Source organism: Helianthus annuus, chromosome 10 (genome assembly GCF_002127325.2).
Source record: "Helianthus annuus cultivar XRQ/B chromosome 10, HanXRQr2.0-SUNRISE, whole genome shotgun sequence".
NCBI lineage: Eukaryota > Viridiplantae > Streptophyta > Magnoliopsida > Asterales > Asteraceae > Helianthus > Helianthus annuus.
Window position 1 is genome coordinate 94,835,686 of NC_035442.2, and position 9,846 is coordinate 94,845,531.

Here is a 9,846-nt window from a genome sequence, read left to right on the forward strand (position 1 = left end):
TGAAGAAAAATATAGACTAGCCAAATTGGTAGAACCCTGTTATCGGTTTATCAAGCCATTCGATACTACAATTGTCGTCGGTAAAGAAAGTACTATACTGTAATGTGTAAATTTGAAAGCATGCTTCTATTAAACACAAGCATCTATTACTCGGTTTCTCCAGATTTGTCTGTCGACATAAGAGCCCGAACCTCCTCTTCTAGAGCCGCAGAACATCTCCCTTAGTTTTGACCACAACCACCAAACAACAAAATTAGGCTGATTTTAATAAAAGAGACAACAAGGATGGGTCGCAGGGTCGGGCAGGTTGGGTAACATATCCATCCATATGATGGGTTGACTAGAAACACTTTCTCATTAAATTATGTGAACCTTTCTTATAAATAATAAACGAGATTAATTAAGACCATCATCAAAAATTATATATTATTTCAGTAATAATATTTCGGGAAAATAATTTAAAAGTTTTTATCCGTCAAAACTTCAATTTTAACTCGTCCGACCCATTTGCCCGAATCAACCCATTTTATTATAAGTAAATGGGTCGAAACTGCCACAAAAAGCAATGAAAGATGTGACATGTTCCCCCGATTAAAAAAGCTTAGAGTTTGTACTTAAATTGGACGTGAGGTTAGCTTATCAGCAAATGCAAAAAAACATGACATGCAATAATTAAAGTATACCTGTAACAACGTTGCCCATGCTACACATGAGTTCCTCCAATGCTTGTTTAATACTAATTATTATTATTCACATTCAATATTTTAGATTCCATAGAACAGTAAGATTAGAAAAACATGCTTTAAAACCAAAGATCATCTTCAACAATAATGTTGTAACAAAATATACCGTGTGTAAGTAACACTGTTTCATATCAATGTATATTTAACATTCTCGATTGGTAAGTGAGAAAGGTTTGATTTCTTCCAACATTTTCACCACTATCCTCATTGAGGGTCTCAATTCCGGTAACTTCATTGTGCATCGGATAGCAATGCTCAACATCTTAACTGCATCTTCTGAAATGCTAGGATCCACTAGTGAGATCATGTCATCGTTAGATCTCATTTCATTATGGACCCAATAAACTATGTCCTTACTTTCTCCGAATTCAGACTCCACTGGCTTTTTCCCCGTCACCAACTCCATTAAAACAACCCCGAAACTATAAATGTCACTTTTTTCTGTTACTTTATATGTGTATCCGTACTCTGTAAAATAATTAAATAAATATTAAAATAAATCGTTTTAGTCTTGGTAAGCGTATAACAACTTACCCGGAGCAATATAACCATGTGTTCCTGCAATGATATGGGTTGAATCCATGACCTTTCCACTTTGCACCATCTTTGCCAAACCGAAATCCGCTAATTTCGGTTTCATCTCCTCATCTAACAAAATATTTTTCGATTTGACATCCCGATGTAGCACTGGTCTCTCGCAACCATGGTGGAGGTACTGTATCCCCATCGCAGCTCCTATCGCAATATCATACCGAACACTCCAATCCATACTAATATTATCCGTGTGTAGCCGGTCCCACAAGCTTCCATTTGGCATATACTCGTATACCAGTAGATTCGAGTCTTCGCTTGAGATGCAACCATACAATTTGACCACGTTCATGTGGCGTAGCGAGCTCAAAGCCGCCACCTCCGCCTCATACTCTGGCCACCGGGTTCTTTCTTTCGGTAAGATTTCAACACTACTCATGTGTTTCACGGCCAATTGCTCCCCGCATTTTAGATCGACTTTATAAACGTTCCCCGAACCGCCTTTCCCGATTATATTCTCTTGTGCAAGAGATCTTACTATCTCATCTTCACTAAACTTTAGAACATGAAAGTGTTTCACATCCCACGAACCGCCCCGATTCATCGGACTTTTACGATCGATTTTACTCAACTTTACGAAGAGTAAGTACGATAACGAAAACATCAACACAACCGCAACTGCTATGAAGCAATACATAGCGAGTTTAACCTGACTCGACTTGTGAGAAACCGGTGAACATTCCCGAAGATCTTTACTTCCATCAGCACACAACCCCAGGTTGCCCGCGAAGCTGCCATTGTAAGCCACCAATAAAAGAGGCTGCGGCACACGCCCGAACAACATGTTGTTTGACAAGTCGATAAGTGTCAACTTCAACGAAGACAAACTCGCGGGAATTACTCCCGAGAGCTTGTTACACGATAAGTTTAACGAGTTCAAACTCGCTAACGAACCCAGACTCTCCGGTATTTGACCCGAAAACGAGTTTCCAGCTAGATGTATTTCATTAAGTGACACACATGAGCCCAAAGACTCTGGAATTGCCCCAGAAAACTTGTTATCTTGTAAAAGAAGTTTACTTAACTTGTTCAAGCTACCAATAGTTACCGGAATTTCACCCGAAAACATATTCGAGGTCAGCCTGATTTCCACCAGAGATGACGCATTCGATATCTCCATCGGTAATTCACCCGAAAATCGATTGTTCGCTAGAAAAAGTTGTGCAAGTGACTTCGCTTCACCGATATTTCGCCCCACTTGACCCTCAAACTGATTCGTTTCAAGGTCAATGATACCCAAATTAGGCAAACTCCAAATCCCATCAGGAACTCGCCCCGAAAGCGAGTTATTATTCACTCGCAACCGAATCAACGAAGTGCAACTAGCATAATTCTCTGGTAACCCACCAGTAAAGTTAAGTTGTTCTGAAGCATTAGAAGTTTTTTCATTTTCCCCATTTTGCACATATCCGTTGGAATCGAACCCGTCAAGTAGTTTCTTGATACATCAATGTATTCAAATTCGGCCCACGACCCGATCTTCGCAGGCAGTTCACCCGTGAACTTGTTCGTATAGATCGAAAACTGCCTCAAATATTTAAATTCTCCGAATTCTTCAGGAATTGTACCAGAAAAATTGTTTTCAAACAAGTGTAAAGATTCCAATCTACTCAAGCCTCTTAACTCAGACAAATCACCAAAAAGCAAGTTGGTGGAAACATCAAACTCAGCAAGATTCACAAGATTACTCAGCCCGACCGGAAGAGTCCCGGAGAGTTGATTGTCATAAAGCTCAAGCATCTGCAGATTTATCAACTTGGTAACTCCCACCGGAATCTCTCCAACCAGATAGTTAATAGAGAGCTGGAGGCTCTCTAACAAACTAAGGTTCCCGATCGCTTCGGGTATTCGCCCTTCGATCGTACAATTACTAAGGTAAAGAGAAGATAGATATTGCAGATTTAGTATCTCCAACGGAAAAGGAGTTTTATCAAAAGGGTTGTCCCCTAGGCTCAGGAAAGTAAGCCTGGTGAGATTCCGGAGTGATTCCCAAGGGAATCGCCCCGTAAACATGCTCAAGTTCAAACTTAGGAACTTGAGCTGGGACAACTGGGATAAATCTGGGACTACCCCGGTAAAAAAATTCATCCCAAGATCCAAGTACTGCAAACTCGTGCAGTTCGATAATTGGGTACTAATAGTTCCGGATAACATATTTGCTCTGAGTGATATTTTATCTAGTGATTTTATAGCACAGAGTGAATCAAAAGCAAGAGTTCCTGAGAGTTGTTGCTGTGAGAGGTTGATTTCTTTGACCTCTTTGTTGAAGTTGCATACAATCCCAGTGAAGTTGCACAAGGGTGTTTCGTTATTCCATGTGTTAAAAACTTCGGTTTTTGAATTTGAGAGTGCGGATTTGAATTTGAGAAGAAGTTGGCGTTGGTCGGATTGCGAAGACGAGTGGAGTACTAGGGTAAGAAGGAAGACGGTCAAGCGGATATGACCGGAGAAAAATAGCGACGACATGTTGACGGGAAGGAAGTTTTGTATTTTGGCTTGGGTTGGGTTGCTGGGAACAGAATGGGATGGGAGGGAATAAGGGGAGTAGAATGGGATGGGAATAAGGGGAACAGAACTGCTGCTAATATATATCCATCCCCCCCTTACGTATATGTAACTGTTAAGAAGTGGGTTTCCTTTTGACAAAAATCAATCAATCAAGAACAATTTTATTACAGAGGAACCTTGAGCCAGACCCTCCTCTATTTATATAGATAGGAGAAAACAGGCAGCCCTTGAATAATCCAGAATGTGCAAGTCCAGCCCCTCCAGATTAGCAACAGCTCACCCATTCCAAAAATAAGATATAATAATAATAATCACATTAAAAAGAATTTATTAAGAAAAAAGCTAACTAAAAATTAAGAAAAAACATACCATTTGAATTTAACAGTAACTTGATGTATTTTGTCATTTTGTGTATTGGAATAAATGTTTGTTTGTTTGTTTACCAAGTGGTGTAACCAACCTCGCAAGCAAGCTTGAGTTTCTCACACTCTACTTACTAGCTTCCAGTTTTACTTTTTAAAGTTTGATATTGGTTAGTTATTCAAGTTTGAGCTTGATTTTATTCGTTTATTATTGTTGAACAAGATAGGCCTGTTCATGCTGCTGTCTACCCAACTATTCTTTATCTCTAGAATAATTGGACTTTTACATGATCAGAAATGATTCTAAAAGTGTTAAAACTTTGATTATGGTAATAATTGTTGTTGAATAGAGCTAACGTCGATTCCATTGGAGCTTTTAAATGATCACGAGTAGCTCATGAGCTGCTAGGCTCGTTTACACCCTTAGATAGAGTTAAGAAGAGTAAATTACAAGTTTTGTCATTTACGTTTGCAGGCACATGAGGATATTTTTGTCATTTTATCTCTTGAGGGGCTATTCTGTAAAATAAATTATGTTTAGGGACTTGTTATAAGGGCTTGATATCCAACAGTCACACTGGAATTGGAATCAGATTCAGGGTAAAAAAAGAATAACATGGGGGCTCCGAACAATATCACAAATTTACTCAAATCAAATAAAATATATTTTTATCAATTTCTTAAATTGAACTGATCTTTATAGCAGTATTGATCATGAAAAGAACTAGTAAGCTGTACAATTTATAAAAAGAATGATTACAAATTACCTCTGGTCAAGAAAATCATCAGAACACAAAACACAAACGAATCGATGAAGATACTCAGATAGTAAGAGTTTGAACCGGTGGCCGGTTAATCCACGACGGCGACATTGGTCGGTTGAATTATTAGATTTAAAAAGCAAGCGGAGACTAACAGGAGTTGACAGAAGGGCTTTGTAGATGTATTGAGCAATGAAACGTTGCATATGGAGCCATGGAGAGAATATCAATCGACAAGCTTTGGAATTTGGAAAATGATTATTACCTCCATTGTTTGCAGGTTTGGGATTAGGGTTTCGGTGAGGGTGGTGATGATGGAGACGGTGTGGGGTTGTGATGGTGGGTTTTAATGGTGGTGGTTGCTGATTTGGGTGGTTTGCAGGTGCTTGGGGTTAGGGTTCCAGTGGGGGTGGTGGGTTTAATGGTTTTGGTTGCTGATTTGGGTTGTTGCAGGTTGGGGTTAGGGTTCCGGTGGGGGTGGTGATGGTGGAGACGGTGGTGGTAGTCTGGTAGTGAGAAAGTAGTTGTGGCGGTGGTGTGTTGATGGAGGTGGTGACAGAGAATCGATGGTGTGTTGACAGAGAATCGATGGTGGTGATAATTTTTTAAAATATTTTGTTTTAGTTTTTTAAATAATATTAAATAAATGGGTTAAAAGACTAAAATACCCTTATGTAATCTGATTTAACTAAAATATCTAACTGAGTTTTACCTAAAAGACATAACGTGCAAGATTTTAGAACATTAAGTACAAAACTTATCAGCTTTTACGCTAAAGGATAGCGCCTGCAATTTGATATAAACATAAAGAATAAAACTTGTAATTTACTCTAGAGTTAATTTGTTAAATGAATGAACAAATTAATAAAATCAGTTAACTAATTCAATAGTGTTGACTGCCAAGTACCAATGGTACACGAACATCTACATCCTAGATAAGTTTTGCAAACCTTCCATCCCCTAAAAGGTGAGCTTCAAGAGCTCTCCAATGAGAAGTTGCTTTTAGATTGCCCCAAATGTCTTTCTTAATAATATCATTCTATGATGAGCAAGTGAAAAAGGAAAGCATCACAAGTCAGCTTTGAGATCCAACCAGTGTTCCCCCATGAATCTACCATTTGGGCTCTCCCTTCTTTCTCTCTCTAGAACGCACACTTCTTCCCCTCTGGTATCTCGCCGAAGACCGGAGGCCTGTGAAATAGGGTTACTGTTCTTACAAGGAATGTGACGAACGAGAAGATCTTCCGGCCTCAAATGGAAGGATCTGGCTAGATCCGACAAATCCCGACTAGATCCTGCTCTCAATCGGCTCACATCCTGAAAAGAGTTACAAATCTAGTGTATTCGAGTCTCTACAAGCCAGTGGCTGGTTTAGTTCCAGCAGGCAGTTGTGTTGCTTAGTCGATGTTCTTACCCTTTGTTTTACAACTGGTCAAACCAGATAAACATATTGGGTTGTAGGGTTTTGATTTTTGTTTGCAGGTTATAAGGGTGACCAAACCCACCATTTTGTCCGAAGCTTTAGTACTTCCAGCGGTTCACATCTCGGAAATCTCTCTTGGGCCAGGTGCTTTCGTTCCTAAAAGATTGACTCGTGCGCGTTGCGCCGCCACCAACAAAATTGACTTGCTGTTGATCAGATTCACATTTACAATGTGTCAAATATGTTTTTGTCGATTAACTCTGTATTACTATCTTATACAAATAAGTAATTCACCAAATAAACTCAATACAATTAATAGTATCATAATTACTACGTTACATGACTTATATCCATATAAATAACCTATCGTATTAAGCTCCCCGCGTTACGGTGGGGGCGTAAAACCATGACAAATAGCACCAATGCTAGACTATAGCCAACACGACCACCAACATTGAAGTTGCGGCCTCTTAACATGGAAAAATTAGACCGACATATAAAACATAGAAAATAATAACTAACTCGATTTAGGAGTCGCGCGTTGTGACGAACTTATTAAACGAGAAAAAATAGGCGACGTAAACACACTGAACCACACGTACGTTGCCCCATGTTAACTCGCAAAATTTAGAACGAAGCGTTTAACAAAACGTAAAATCGTTGAACCACACACACATATTGTGTCGTGTTGAGTCGCAAAATTTAGATCTAAACGTAAAACGAAAAATTTTGCAAAATATGAAAAACATAGGGGATCAAAGTTGAAAGTAAAAAGGTTGTGAAGTTAAATTGGAAAAACTAAAAACTTTTGGGTTAAAACTACAAAATCAAGTAGTTTTGGGTTTAAAATGAAACATCAATTTTTTTAAACCCCCAAAAGATGAGGTACAATACCCCAATGCCTCAACTTGTTGTAAATTTATAATATAATCACCACACATGGCAAACTCCAGATAACTTACAAAGTACAACAATTAGATGCATAAAACATATATAAAGCCAAATGTACATCTTGTTAAGCTCTACAATATTATAAATCACCACACCCACCTGCAACCACCACCCACATGAATCTGTGTAAAAGAAAAAAAGTTTCACTCATTCCCATCTCCTTACCTACAATCTATAGTTTCCAATTGCTACATGGAGATACAAATCGTGACACCCTCACCAGCGGCCACCCCCTACACCACCGCACCTTCTTCCCCTCACCGCTTTCCCCAGCTTCTTCTACGGCGCACCCACCAGCCCCATCCACACACTCGTGGGCTTCCAACAACAGACACCGATTTCGCATTCAATTTCACCGGAAACCCACAACCCCCTCCATCTCCGCCGCCGACGAACTCTTCCACGCCGGTAAAATCAAGCCCCTAAAGCCTGTTCCCGATGACCCATCTCGTTGTACCAACCAGGGACAAACTCTCACGATCCTCGTCTCCGTTCAGAATCTCCGACATCTTATCCGACGATGAGAACAACAATAATAATAACAACAAAAATTCTCAAGATTGGTACAGTAAATGGAACCTGAATTAAATCATATGGCGGTGGTGGTCGGTCTGCTGAGGTGTACGGCGGTGGTGGTCATTCTGGTGGTGGTGGTCTTGCAATGAGGGAGAGAGAGGATGGTGTGTGTGTGAGATAGAGAGAGGGGGTGTGGTGGCAGGTGAATGTTGAAGATGATTATGATTATTAATTTTAATTTTAATATTTAAGGTATAATGACCAAAATACCTTATGTGGAGTACACTAGGTCAGATTTAACCATAAAAATAACTGAGTTAGGGCTAAAGGACATAAATTGCAAGGGTTTGCAAACATCGAGTACGTTTCTTGTATATATTGATGATAAAGGACACAGTTTGTAATAAGTAGCATACTTAAAGGACGATTTTTGTAATTTACTCTTAATATTAACTAGCTACCTTACAATATATATTCCACGTCATATAATATATCAACATGCATGCATGCTTCATGTTGCCTTTTCCTTTTGAAAGATGCATTCTTACATGTAAGCAAATGCATTTTGTGAAACCAATATTACCATGCATGTATGGAGTGTCATCATGCATGATGGTTTTGTCAGGGTCCACTACTCTTATTGCTTAAAAAGGGTTCGGTTCTATCATAATACCTTGTATTAAGTGCTCCACTTACATGAAGAAAAGAAACATATGGAGTAGTTCATTTCAAATCACATTTTCAATCAAGAAAAAAAGAAAGTAAAAAGTTCATGTGTATTTTTACTTTGATCGAAAGCAATGCATGGATATAATTAAATCTAGAGAAAATCAATCATGTCAAGTGAAAAGAAATCAAATTCTCTCGTTTTCATATGATGATACTTAGAAATTAATTTTACCAAGCGTAGTCGTTGGGGTGAATAATACCCCACCCTAAGGCGTTTTGCGTCATGTGACAGCTCAGTCAGTAATTGGGCATTATTGGGCGTTTTTACAAAAGGGATGTAGTGGGGATGTGAGGATTGTGGAGCATTATGTTTGTAATAAAATAAAATAAAAAACATTTTAAAAATCTTATTGGACAAAACAAATGAAGTTAAATGTGATTGGTCAATTGATTCCCCTATTTGGCGTGATTTAAAACACGCCGAGGGGCTTTTTTTTTGCAAAAACACGCTCAATCACGCCCATGGGGTGGGGGTGGGGCGATATTGGGCGTTATGGGGGGGGGGGAATTTTGAAAAAACAACGCCCACTACGCATGGTCTTAGTAAAATGTTATCTCTTGTGTGTATATGTGTGCGTAAATTAATCATGTCAACCAATGAAAAGAAATCAAATTCTCTCGTTTACAATATATGATGATACTTGAAACTAACGAGTACAATACAAGTACTCGACATAGTAATCGACACGTGTTTTAAATCGATTGAAAACTAGAAAACGAATAATCATACAAGTACTGTGTTACGACATTGGTATCATATAGACACATAATATGGCTTATGATACCAAAACAAAAAAAAAAAAGAAAACTTTATTTCTATATTCGACGAATTTTATACCGTCACGTTGAGAAAATTATACAAACGAATACGGTACCAGTATCGATGTTGTTGGATCGGTATATATTCGGTTTGTGATGGTAAAAAAATCAACCATATATATATGACCCGTTCAAATTGAACTTTTATCGAATCTTTCATAATAATAAGTACTTCATGACCGTATATTTTGAATTTATAAAACGTCAATAAAAAAACTATACTGATATTATACAGTACCGGTGCTAATAATGTTCGGACAATATCGATAATTACAGAAATATATTTAAAATTATAATTATAAGTAAATACAAAAATAATCTATTGTAAATAGTATTAAACCATCCACGCGTTACGGTGGTGGCGTAAAGCCATGCCAAGTAACACCAATGCAACACCACTGTCGATGATCACCAATACTGGAAAAGATCGTTAAAACACCAAA

General features: G+C 38.4%; 1 pseudogene; it reads right to left on the bottom strand.

Moving 5' to 3' along the window:
• On the bottom strand, positions 1-5,527 carry LOC110885362 (annotated as a pseudogene).
• Positions 5,528-9,846: the final 4,319 nt, after the last annotated feature.